We start from the raw sequence: 12,435 nt of genomic DNA, 5'->3' as shown, positions 1-12,435 counted from the left end.
TGCTTGTTAGGCAAAATCCTGTGCAGTTCCCTTAGGGAGCACTACAGAAGATTAAGACTACAGGTGAGAGCAATAAATCCCCTTTGGTATCAGTCTGTACCACAAAGATTTACTTGGTAGCTGTGGCTAAGCAGTCAGACTTATCTCAAGAGGGAGATGAGCAGTATTCAGGGTTTACACAATAGGCTTACTGTACTATGGCACAAGGAAACACTGACCAAAGCTTGGTATTAAAAAGTATATATATTCCGAAGGGATTATGTCCTCCGACGTATTCCTCATCTTAGATATCTCCTTCCAGCTCTGCTGGCCTCGGAACATTTTCTCTCTCTAGAGGGCGCTGCGCGTCGACGTCCTCCGAGTCGATGTCCCTCGACAGCCGCCGTATCGACGTCATCCTGCCTATAAAGGCCGCGCGCAGCGTCCGTTGCTCAGTTCCGTTTTTCCACGCTTACTCAGTGCCTCGGAATACCGTTGCTCAGTTCTTAGTCAGATTAATCCTATTTACCTCGAGTCATTCGATCCGTACTCGATGGCTTCCTCGTCGGAACCGACAACTCCTCGATCCGGCTTCAAAAAATGCCGAGATTGTGGGAAAAAGATGTCGTTGACTGACCCTCACAGAGTTTGTCTGTGGTGTTTGGGAGCTGAACACCATTGTTCGGAATGCGAGGACTGTATGTCCATGACAGCTAAGGCCCTGAAGGAGCATAGGGGGAAGCTGGAGAAAGGTAAGACTTTTAAAGCTTCTTCTTCGTCGACGAAGTCGAGACACTCGTCTCCTCGTCACCATTCGCGCTCCAGGTCTCGGAGTGGGTCTCATCACTCCTCGAGATCGAAGCACTCGAAGAGGAGACGTCGAAGATCTCCTTCACCGTATTCCTCTTCCTATGTTTCGCCAAAATCGATCCCTTGCCCCACGAAACATAGTTCCCGGGCTGAATGGGAGGAATTCCGCAAAAATATGATGAGCGTCTTCGAGAAAGCGGCCTCGACCCCCTCGAAGACTGCCGAGAGCAATGCTCTGGTCGAAAGACCCAAAGGTCAAAAACGCCGTGAGTCGCAGTACCCGGCGAAGGTAACCTCTCGAGCGTGTCTCGAACCCTCGAGTAGGACTATGACCTCCAAACCTTCCTCGAAGGTTCCCTCGACGAGGTTTCTGTCGACGCCGAGGTCGATGTCTTTGACGCCGTTATCGAAGGGACCTTCGACACACGGGTCTGTCGACTCGACGCCAGCTTCGACACCGGCGTCGACGGCAAGAAAAGTCACGGTTACGACACACCCAGTGACTATCCCCAGGTCCTCGACGTCGATGGCGTCGAGATTGACGAGCAGAATTCCAGTTCTGTCGAGGTCATCGAGGCCTCCGCCTTTGTTTTCGACGCCACGCTCGAAGCCTTCGACGTCGGCGTCGACGACATCGACGTTTTCGAGACCGATAATGACAAGTTTGGCACCCTCTGCCTTGGAAATGGGATTTACTCCTTTTATGAGTTCAGAACAATTGAGAACTATGTCCTCAATTTTGGAAGAGGGTGAATTGTTTGAACAGGAAGACACATTTGAGTTGCAGGGACCTGTAACCCCAATTAGAGAGGAATTTTCCTCTGAAGAACGCAGGTTAAAGGATCTTCATGATTCCTTACATGAGGCAAGTGGGTTAGACACTTCCCCTGAGGTGGAGTTTGCTAGGCCAGACCCGGGGGAGCATGCTGAAATCCCCTATAGAGCCTTAATGGCCAGAATCACAGAGTTCATGGGGTGGTCTGCACCTTCACAATCTTTCCAACAAGATGACCTCACAGATATTCTTGACAAAGGCCCACAGGAGGATCCTGTGGTGCCTTTTCATAAAGCTCTTCAGAGGAAGATCATGACAAACTGGGAAACCCCAGATGTAGTACCAGCAGTAAATAAAAAACTGTCTACAAAGTACAGGGTATCTTCTACAGACCCGGAGTTTTTGTCTAAACACCCATCCCCAGAAAGTCTGGTGGTACAGGCAGCATCCTCTACCGATGTCAAGACGGCTTATCCTACCGTCCCACAGGACAGGGACGATAAAAAATATGATGCTATGGCAAAGAAAGTCTTTTCAGCATGTAGCATGGCGTTAAAATCTGTTAATGCTACTTGCACCCTTGCTAGGTTCAGCCATACACTTTGGGAGTGTGCTTCTACAGCGGCTGACTGCATCCCGGAGGGAGAAGAAAGGGATGCGTTCCTGAATATTATACAGGACGGTAAAGACGCTATGTGCGAATCCCTCCAGACGGGCATTGATTCGGCTGACCGTATCAGCCGAGCAATGGCGGCAAGTACATCAACCAGGAGATTCGCTTGATTGAGAAAGTCTGGTTTTGCCCCAGATGTGCAAGCCAGGCTCTTGAACATGCCATTCGATGGCTCTTCTTTGTTCGGGGAAAAAGGCGGATGACAGTTTAGAGAAACTGCAAACTTCAAAAGCAGCAGCAAAATCCCTAGGAGCTGCAATCCGTCAGACTCCTTTTCGTCCCACAGGAACCTCTGCGAGAGGCAAGTCCTTTCGCTTCTACTCCGCATTCGAAAGAGGTAGAGGACGACCGGCTCAAAGGGGACAAAGAAGAACTACCCGAGGTGGACGGGGTAGATATTCAAAAGCCGCAGCAACAGCAGGTGCCTCTTTACCATCGGCATCTGCATCAGCCGCCCCAAAACCACTCTGAGGACTTCCCTCACAGGACACCTGTAGGAGGCAGGTTGACTCAACATCTGGCGGTATGGCAGGCTATCACGTCAGATGCTTGGGCATTGGAAACAGTTGCCCAAGGTTACTGCCTGCCTTTCCTACGTATACCTCAGAGTCATCCACCGGGGATCAGATCTCAGAAAGCTCCAGATCCGCTCCTCTTGCAGGAAATTTTGGACCTGCTAGAGAAAGGTGCCATAGAACCGGTACCTGTAGCGGAGAGGAATAAGGGCTGGTACTCCCCATACTTTCTCATTCCAAAGAAAGACAGAGGACTGAGACCCATCTTGGACTTGCGAGAATTTAACAAATTCCTCAGAAAAGACAAATTCAAGATGGTCACTCTTTCTCAGATCCTCCAGGCCTTCAGTTCCAGGACTGGTTGGTATCTCTGGACCTTCAGGACGCTTATTTCCATGTGCCTATCCATCTCAAACACAGGAAATACCTGAGGTTCGCAATTGGCAACTCTCACTATCAATTTCGAGTGCTGCCATTTGGGCTGACCTCCGCCCCGAGGGTCTTCACCAAGTTAATGTCGGTAGTGGCTGCAAGTCTAAGTAGGGAAGGGATTCACGTCTACCCCTACCTGGACGATTGGTTGATCAGGGCTGTTTCTCCGGAACAAGCTCAGATCCAGCTAAATCACGTGTGCCACTTCCTTCACAGACTGGGCTTCTCCCTCAGTTTAAAGAAGACATAAATGATACCATCGCAGAGACTCCAGTTCATAGGAGCGATCCTGGACACTTCCCTGGGAAAAGCCTCGCCACCAGAGGTGAGGGCTCAAGATATTCTACAGATGGTTACCAAGTTCCAACATGCCCAACGTCTCCCAGCCTTCGACATTTTGAGGTTGCTAGGCCTCATGGCATCCTGCATTTTCCTAGTGCCAGAGGCTCGCCTGAGAATGAGATCCCTCCAGTGGGCACTGAGGACTCAGTGGTCACAATTCTCAGGGAGAATGACAGATCTTCTTCAGGTTCCCGGCAGGGTGGCTCAAGACCTTCAGGGGTGGGCCTGTCAGGAGAACATTCTGAAAGGAGAACAGTTTTGGCAACCCTGGCCGGAGATAACAGTAGTCACGGATGCCTCACTCACGGGGTTGGGAGCCCACGCCAACGACTTGACCATCAGCGGTCGTTGGTCTCCATCAGAGTCCAGACTACACATCAACCTGTTAGAGCTGAGAGCCATCAGACTTGCGCTGAAGGCGTTCCTGCCAGCTGTACAAGGGAAGAACGTCCTGATAATGACGAACAACACGGTGGCCATGCATTACCTCAACAAAAGAGGAGGCGTAGGATCACTACCCCTGTGCAGAGAGGCGATGCAGCTCTGGTTTTGGGCAATCCAAGAAGGAATCTCTCTATCGGCAGTTCACCTAGCCGGAGAGAAGAACTTGACAGCGGACGCTCTGAGCAGGCAGAACACAGTCTCCCACGAGTGGGAGCTAGCTCAGGAAGTCCTTCAAGAGATCTTCGCCCTTTGGGGAACCCCTCAGGTAGATCTGTTCGCCACCAGCCTAAACAGGAAATGCGACCTGTTCTGCTCAAGGGAATGTCCCCCGAGAGGAGCTCTGGGAGACGCGTTCATAGTGGACTGGGAGTTTCCGCTTCTGTACGCGTTCCCACCGGTCCCTGTCATTCCTCAAATGATCAGGAGGTTGAGAAGATTCCGACGAACCATGATCCTAATTGCCCCGGATTGGGCCAGGAGAACGTGGTACCCGGACCTTCTAGACTTGTCCATCTGCCCTCCAATTCGACTTCCACTCAGAGAGAACCTACTCTCACAGAAGGGAGGTCAGGTTCTCCATCCAGACATCAAAACCCTCAACCTTCACGCTTGGCTTCTGAAAGGCTGAGGTACAAGGATTGGGACCTCCCTGATGATGTTATGGAGGTGTTGCTTTCGGCAAGGAGGCCAGCAACAAAGTCTTTATACCGCTGCCGTTGGAACAGATTTTGCAGCTGGTGTAGAGAACAGAATATCGACCCTTTTTCATGTGGTACACCAATGGTTTTGTCCTTCCTACTATATTTGGCAAATTCAGGCCTTCAAGTTGGCACCATTAAGGGCTATCTCGCAGCGCTATCCATCTTTAAGCGTACTGCGGAAGAGCCATCCTATTTCAAATTACCCTTGGTAATACAGTTTCTAAAGGGGTTAACCAATGTTTATCCCCCAAGACCATTCCAAGTTCCCCTATGGGATTTAAACTTAGTACTAACTTTCCTGATGGGTACACCTTTCGAACCTCTCCATTCTTGTTCGTTAAGATTCCTTACCCTTAAAACTGTTTTATTAATAGCACTTACATCTGCTGGAAGGGTGAGCGAATTACAAGCTCTTTCTTGTTAACCCCCTCACACAATATTTCACAAAGACAAAGTTGTCCTGCAAGTGAAGCCTAATTTCCTCCCAAAAGTGGTTTCTGAATTCCATATCACTCAGAAGATTACCCTACCATCTTTCTATCCTCCTCCTCACCCGGGGAAAGAGGAAGAGAGGTTTCACAGGCTAGACCCTAGGAGGGCTTTAAGTTTTTACATCAGCCAGGATAAGACATGCAGACCATCTGTTTGTAGGTTACGCAGGTCACAAGCTGAGGTTACCAATAACTAAGCAGACCTTTTCCAGATGGCTCATTCTAGCCATTCTGGAATGTTATAAACTGGCAGGGAAAGAGCCCCCTCAAAACCTTAGGTATCATTCGACCAGAGGTATTGCAGCTTCATCGGCCCTCAAAAGAGGCGTGCCGGTTAAAGACATATGTGCGGCCGCTACATGGTCGTCTGTCCATACCTTTACACGTTTTTACAATTTGGATTCCTCCTCCAGTCAAGAGACTAGGTTTGGAAGGGCTGTACTGCATTCTATTCATCAATAGAAGACAGCGTGAAGTCAGTACTCCCTCCTCCGATAATAGAATACTGCTATGGGAGCCTATCTAAGATGAGGAATATGTCGGAGGACACAATCCCTTCGAAGAACAAGTTACTTCTTACCTTGTAACGTTCTTTCGACGGGATGTTCCCCCGACGTATTCCTCATCGACCCTCCTATCCATCCCCGCAGTTCTACTTCCCTTGTTGTTGCAGCTTACGATCCTTCAGGGTGATTAGTTTAGTCCAGAAAGTATTATTGTGGGCTACAAAACGGAACTGAGCAACGGACGCTGCGCGCAGCCTTTATAGGCAGGATGACGTCGACGTCGATACGGCGGCTGTCGAGGGACATCGACTCGGAGGACGTCGACGCGCAGCGCCCTCTAGAGAGAAAAAATTTTCCGAGGCCAGCAGAGCTGGAAGGAGATATCTAAGATGAGGAATACGTCAGAGGAACATCCCGTCGAAAGAACGTTACAAGGTAAGAAGTAACTTGTTCATTTATTTTATACACTTTTAATAAAACGCATTTATCACACTTCTCAAGCAAGTTAAATATAAATCAAACAAAAATAAACACACTCCCTATTTAAATTGTAGACCAAGTGAACCAGAGTGAAAACTGAGCAAAAAGGCACAGTGAAAACTACACACAAGGAGTACTCTGCAATTTCTCACAAGGGACGGAAAACACAGGTTATCTAGAAATAGCTTCTTGTATACCCAAGCAACACTTCCCATAAGTTTGTGAACCAGTTTTAAGCAAGGCAGTGCATCAGTATAATATATACGTAAATGAAAACTGAGCAAAATGGCATTTCACAAGGTTTAGTAATGGGAAGGAAAAGGTAGTTTAAAGAAGGTGGTGCACCACACAGTTCTAGTTGAGAATCAATCTAAAGAAGGCAGTTCTAACATATGTAGCCAGAGTCAGTAGGCCTGTGCCAGAGTCACTGGTACAGGGCAAGGGCCCCAGAGCAAAATGTTCTTGTAGCTGCAGTCAAGTCTTTGGTTAACGATTTTGAAAAGGTGGATGCAGAAAGCGAAAGACAATGTTTCAGAGAGATGGGCGGCCAACCCAACAGGTAGGTAAAGGATTTAAAACACCTTTAGTACTACCTCGAAGAAAGGGCGGCCTGGCGGAATAATGTACCTTTAAATGGAGAAGTGGCTCCTGCGGTGGCGGTTGTTACTTGTAGTTCCTGCAGTTTGGGTGATCCAGCAGAGGAAGAGATGCGCTCGTCGTGGAGGAAGGTTCGAGTTACTGCACTACCAAGGGGATGAAACCAGCTGCGGTGCTGCCCGACGAATAAAAGGTCTGCTCCTTTAAATCGCGGTCTGGGTGGATGGGTGCCTGGCTATCCGCCCTCCGAGTACAGGGTAGTGGCGATTCGACCAAGGCAGGTCCGGGAAGGCGATTGGCAAACTGGTTGGCTCCACCAGCTCAAGGGAAGCAGGCTCTTGCAGATGAAGATCTTCTCTCGTCTTGTGGAGAAAAGTGGTGAGACGATGGCAGCATGGCTTCACCGGTGGTTCGGTTGTTGCAGGTGTCTTTGGCTTCTCGCCTCTTCGGCTTCTTAGTTCCAGTGGCGACGTCTTGCTCTTCCAGTCCTCAGGACCCTTCTTTTATGCAAAAAGAGCCCCATTCATACAGCCTATCTGTCACTCACAAGGTGGAGTGGTCATCTTTGGCGGGAGACCCTCCGGCCTATCAGGATAGAGTGCGACATGGGTTGCTGAGGCAACTCTGTCCAGGGGTCCTACTCCCCCTCCCACACAATGGACGCACCCCAAACTCAGTGGTGCCGAAAGGAGGGCTTCTGGGCAGAAGCCCGCCAAACGAACGAACAAAGAATCCCCAACCTGGGTTAGGAGTTTAGAGAAAGACACAAGATTTATTAATTTAATTAATGATTTATATTAAAGTTCTGGCAAATAAAACCTACCGGAGTAAAGTTAATATAAAAATAAACCGGCGGTATGTTAGAGGCTGTCAGAAAAAGTGGTAGCCTTGAACAATGGGAAAATCTCATAGGGAAATATTTGCGGTTGAATATTTATGGTAGTAACCACTGCCACCAGCCAGAAACTTTAGGGAGAGGGACTGTACGGAACCCTCTCGAAAATTAACATAGGGGGAAAACTATTAACCCTTTCCAGTACCTCTATAGTAAGATGGGTTGTACTGGTTTAGTTCATAACAATTGACTAGTAAAGTCAATTGCGACTTAACATGCCCTGGGAGACAGTAGTCAGTCCCAGGGTATGGAGTCTATGTTTGGAGATCGCTACGACACCCCTGTGTCACTGCACGGAGGGTGCTGTGTAACATGTGAATAAAGATGGTTCCTATGGGGGTGAGAAAAACCCTATAGATATTAAACACAAAAATAGCCAAGAACACACATAGCAAAAATGCCTAAGAGTGGGAATAAGAGTCTCACTCTTAGCAGGAGAAAAGAAACAAACCCTTCAAATCCAGCAAAGCTGCTGGGGGACTCAGTAGGTAAGGGAAATTAGCCATAGAATGAGAATTCTCCCTAACACTGCTCCAAAGGCAATACCGGTTCTCTGTCTGCATCAAAAAGAGAGCCCACATCCAAGCCCGCGTCTCTGCAGTCTCCACCTCTCCTGTCCCCTCCCAGGCCCCGGCTTCCCATTTCATCTCTAAAACTCAGGACATCCTGTCCTCTCTCTCTTCCTCTCTTCCTCTCCCCATCCCCCACTACTCCCCTCTCTTCCAAGGCCCTTCTGTGGCCACCCCTTCTCTGCCTTTCACCTTTTCCCCCCTCACTAGGTTTCTAGACCAGTCTGATCTATGAAATTCTCGTTAAAACAGGTTCTCCCCTGTTCCTCTAAAACCATCAAGGACCACATTGACACCCTGGCTCCTGCTTTGGCCGACTTCTGCAACCACTCCTTTGCCACCTGAGTTTTCCCTTCCCCCCTGAAGCACTCCCTCGTGCACCCTCTTCTTAAGAAACCCTCTGCCGACCTGTCCTGCCCAGCTAACTATCGCCCAATCTCCATCACTCCTTTCCTGGCTAAACTCCTGGAAAAGCTGGCCCTCTCCCAGCTTAATCTCCATTCTGAATCTGTTGGTTGTCTCCATGATCATCAGTCTGGCTTCATAGCTGCCAGAAGCATGGACACTGCTCTCCTAAACATCCTTGAAGATCTGCTCTCAAACCTCGATTCCAACACCCGCTGTGTTCTAATCTTACTTGATCTCTTTTCTGCCTTTGACACCGTCAACCATGATCAGGCCCTGGCGTGGCTGATTTCTTTCCTCTTTGATCGACCCTCCCAGGTCCAACTTGGATCCTTCCTCTCCTCTATCTCTATCTCTATCTCTACCTGTGGTGTTCCCCAGGGGTGTAACCTCTCCCGGGCAGTTCAACCAATACCTGGCACTTCTTGCCCAGCGCATTGCCACTCTCTGCCCCAACATTCAGTGCTATGCGGATGACACTCAACTCATTTTCAGGCTACCTTCAGCCACCTCTTCTCCTTCTCTCATCTGATTGTCGGTCTGCTATCCATGAGTGGTGTGCAGCCAATGATCTCTGCCTTAATGCCAGTAAGACTCAGATTCTCCTCATCGGCACCCCTGCTCCCTCCTTTCCTGTCCCTTTCTGGCCAGTCTCTCTTGGCCCTCCTCCTGCTCCCACCTGTGAGGCTAAAATCCTCGGGGTCATCTTCGACTCCACACTCTCCTTCTCTCCTGAAATCTCTGACGTCTCTAAGGAGTCCCACTACCAGCTGCACCTCCTCAGAGGTATTCTTCCTTTCCTCTCCTTCCCCCAGAAGCTCACTGTCTCCAGAGCTCTGGTTCTCTCTAAGTTGGACTACTGCAACAGCCTCTGTCTAAATCTGCCTGTATCTACACTCCGCCAAAACAGGACTGCAAGACTTGTGTTTGGCCTCAAGCCCAGGGATCGTATCTCTCCAGGACTGAAATCTCTGCACTGGCTCCCAGTGGCTGCGAGGATTAAGTTTAAAGCCCTCTTCATTGTGCACAAGGCCTTCTGGGGCCTGGGGCCTCAAGACCTTCAACTCTCTCTTCCTAAATATTTTCGCTCATCCGCCTCCAACTCCCTCAGGGTTAGTCGTTTCTCCAAGCAACGAGCTGCTGGTAGATCTCTTTCCTCGGCTGGGACCTCCCTCTGGAACGGCCTCCCTGCCTCACTGGAACTTGAGGAGAACCATCCCCGGTTCCGGAAGCACTTCAAGACCTCCCTCTTTGCTTCTGCTTTCTCTCCTCCTCTCCCCTGCTGAACTCCGTCTGAAACTGCACTGGTCACCTGACTATCATCTGTTCTCTGGCCCAGTTCCCCTCCCTGCCAGTTGCACACCTGCACTCAGAGGCTGTTCTCTGTATCCCTACAGCCCCCCACCAGCACCTGATGTCTGCACTTACCCCGGCACTTGTCCCCACCCGGCTGTACTTCTTATTTATTGTATTTTTTGGTTTTATTTATTTTACTGTTATCCTATGTACTGCACTGCCCCCTCCCCTTGCACTTTTCCCTTTACCCCCTCCCCTGCACTTGCACAATCTCAATGTCACCTGGTCTAGTAGGATCTTTGTCTCTGTCTTCCCTCTGTCTCCCCCACCCCCCTTGCCTCGTCACGCCTCAAAACACTTGTGTATAGGCGCATTATAAATGACATATAATATCATACACCCACACCTTCACAAGTTTCTTCTGCGTCAATGGATTCCAGGGAGGAGGCACGGGTCAGCCAAGCAATACTGCACAACCAGGTTTTTTTTAGGTTTTAGTTGAGTCTGTTCCATGGTAAGGTATTGTTTCTGTGAGCCTTGCCACCTCCTGTGGTTGTGCATATGTACTGCTCTGTAATCGTATTCATGAGCATGGGTCTAGCATGGATTCACATGCAAACCCTCCTCCTTCCCCTCTCTGGCTCTTCTTGGTCCATACTGCCACTTTATGTGCGCCACCAAATCTGAAGATGGCCAACAGGGGTGGGGCTTAGGAGGACGAGATTCATTAGTTAGGGCAGTCTGACCCAAAGTGACACTGATAGGCCATAGAGGAGACGAGCAGTTTTTAGCTTAAATCTAAACTGCTTTAATTTTACATAAGATTCCCAGCCTGACGATGGGCAATATTCATGAGCATGTGAATGCATGCAAGATCCATGCTGGAGAACAAGAGTTGCAGGTCATTAACTTGTTCCTTCCTTCATACCAAAGGTTCTTTCTACATTCCAGGCTAATGAGCCCTTCATTCTACCAGTGTTCTTTGGCTCTCCATTTCAAGCAGAGCGATACCAACACTCTCTAGATGTCGCCTGAGCCCTCAAGTTCTTTGTGGCTTGTACAAAGAGCTCCAAATGTCTTCTAAATGTTTTGTTGCTTTTGGACCTGTTGTCAATTGCTCTGCCTTCTTCAAGTCTTTATTTGCAATATGGCTGTCAGCGTGCATGCCCCTCTGCCGTTGTCTGGCCAGCAGGCCTCTGCCAGGAAGACCAAAAGCACACTTCAGAGAACCGTGGCTTCTACTACGGCCTTCCAGTCCAGTGGTCTCCTGCTTGAAAACTGCAGGGCAGCCATGTGGAGATCTTTTCATACCTTCACATGGTTCTACTGCACCAATGGTGATTCCATTAAAGAGTCAGCTAGGCAGTGCTTCACAACCTGTTTGCATGATGCGAGTGTTGCAGAGGTGAGTTTATTCCTTCTGTTGAGCTGTTCCTCCGCCTGTTTGGTTGTGTATATGTATTCTTTTTCAAAAGCCTGTGAATCCATGAAAGATCCAATGCTGGAGAAGGTGCAAGTTACCTGTAAACCCCTGTTCTCCAGGATTAGTATCATTCATGGATTCACATGCGGCCCTCCCTACTTCCCCTCTCCCTTATTGGCTCATACTGCCACATTATGTGTGCTGCCAAATCTTGAGGTGGCCAACAGAGGCAGAGCTAAGGGTACCTGTCTAATATATTCTAGTAAGACCCGAAATTACTCTAAAAGACACTAAAGTGACAAGCAGTTTTAGGATAAACTGGTTTCATGTTACCGAGAATTCCAAGCCTGGCGGGAAATATTGAAAGAAATTGAATGCATGAATAAAAACCAATGCTAGAAAAAAGAGTTACGGGTAAGTAACTTGCTTCTTCCGTATTCTTTCCACCTCAACGAACCGTTGGAGCTACTGGTCTTTTGTGTCTCTACTGCTTCTCAGGCAGAATGCTTGTTGCACTCCTTGGACGTGGTATTAGCCAAGAATTTCTGTGTTTCCCACACTAGAGACTTTTGCAAGTCTTCACACCTGTTTGTGGCGTTTGGTCCGGATAGTATTGGCAATGCTCATTCCAAACCCTCCATTGCTTGTTGACTTCCTGCATTTTCTGCTGTCACTAGCTGGCTAACAGGCCACTTACAGGCAGGCCTATGGCCCATTCCACAAGGGCTGTGTCTGCTACCACATCTTTCTTCTCCAGTGTTTCCCTGCTGGACATTTGCAGGGCAGCCTGCTGGAGATTGGTGCATTCACCAGTGTTTACTGCATCGATGGGGCCGGAGGAGTGCACACAACCTGTTTGGGTGAGGTGAGTGTTTTCTGGGGTCTTTTCTTCAGTTGAGCTTTACCTCTGCCCGTTATTGGTATTGTGTGTTTACTGCTTTTTAATCTATTTAAACAGAGCGTGAATCTATGATGGATACAATGCTGGATAAGGAACAAGTTACTTATCACAGTAATTGCCCCCAGCTCAGAGTTTATTGATAAGTAACTTATTCCTTTGATTATATTGGGTGTGTTCACCTCCATTGTAAACCCATGGAAA

General features: G+C 48.8%; 1 protein-coding gene across 5 annotated transcripts in view; it reads left to right on the top strand.

Annotated features, from left to right (window-relative positions):
• Positions 1-12,435, top strand: part of CENPC (centromere protein C) — a 1,963,500-nt gene that overhangs the window by 1,119,823 nt on the left and 831,242 nt on the right. The window lies entirely within an intron of this gene.

This window comes from Ambystoma mexicanum, chromosome 6q (genome assembly GCF_040938575.1).
Source record: "Ambystoma mexicanum isolate Mex_15411 chromosome 6q, UKY_AmexF1_1, whole genome shotgun sequence".
NCBI classification, from domain to species: domain Eukaryota; kingdom Metazoa; phylum Chordata; class Amphibia; order Caudata; family Ambystomatidae; genus Ambystoma; species Ambystoma mexicanum.
The sequence above is the reverse complement of the archived record's forward strand: the minus strand, read 5'-3'. Positions and strand labels throughout refer to the sequence as shown.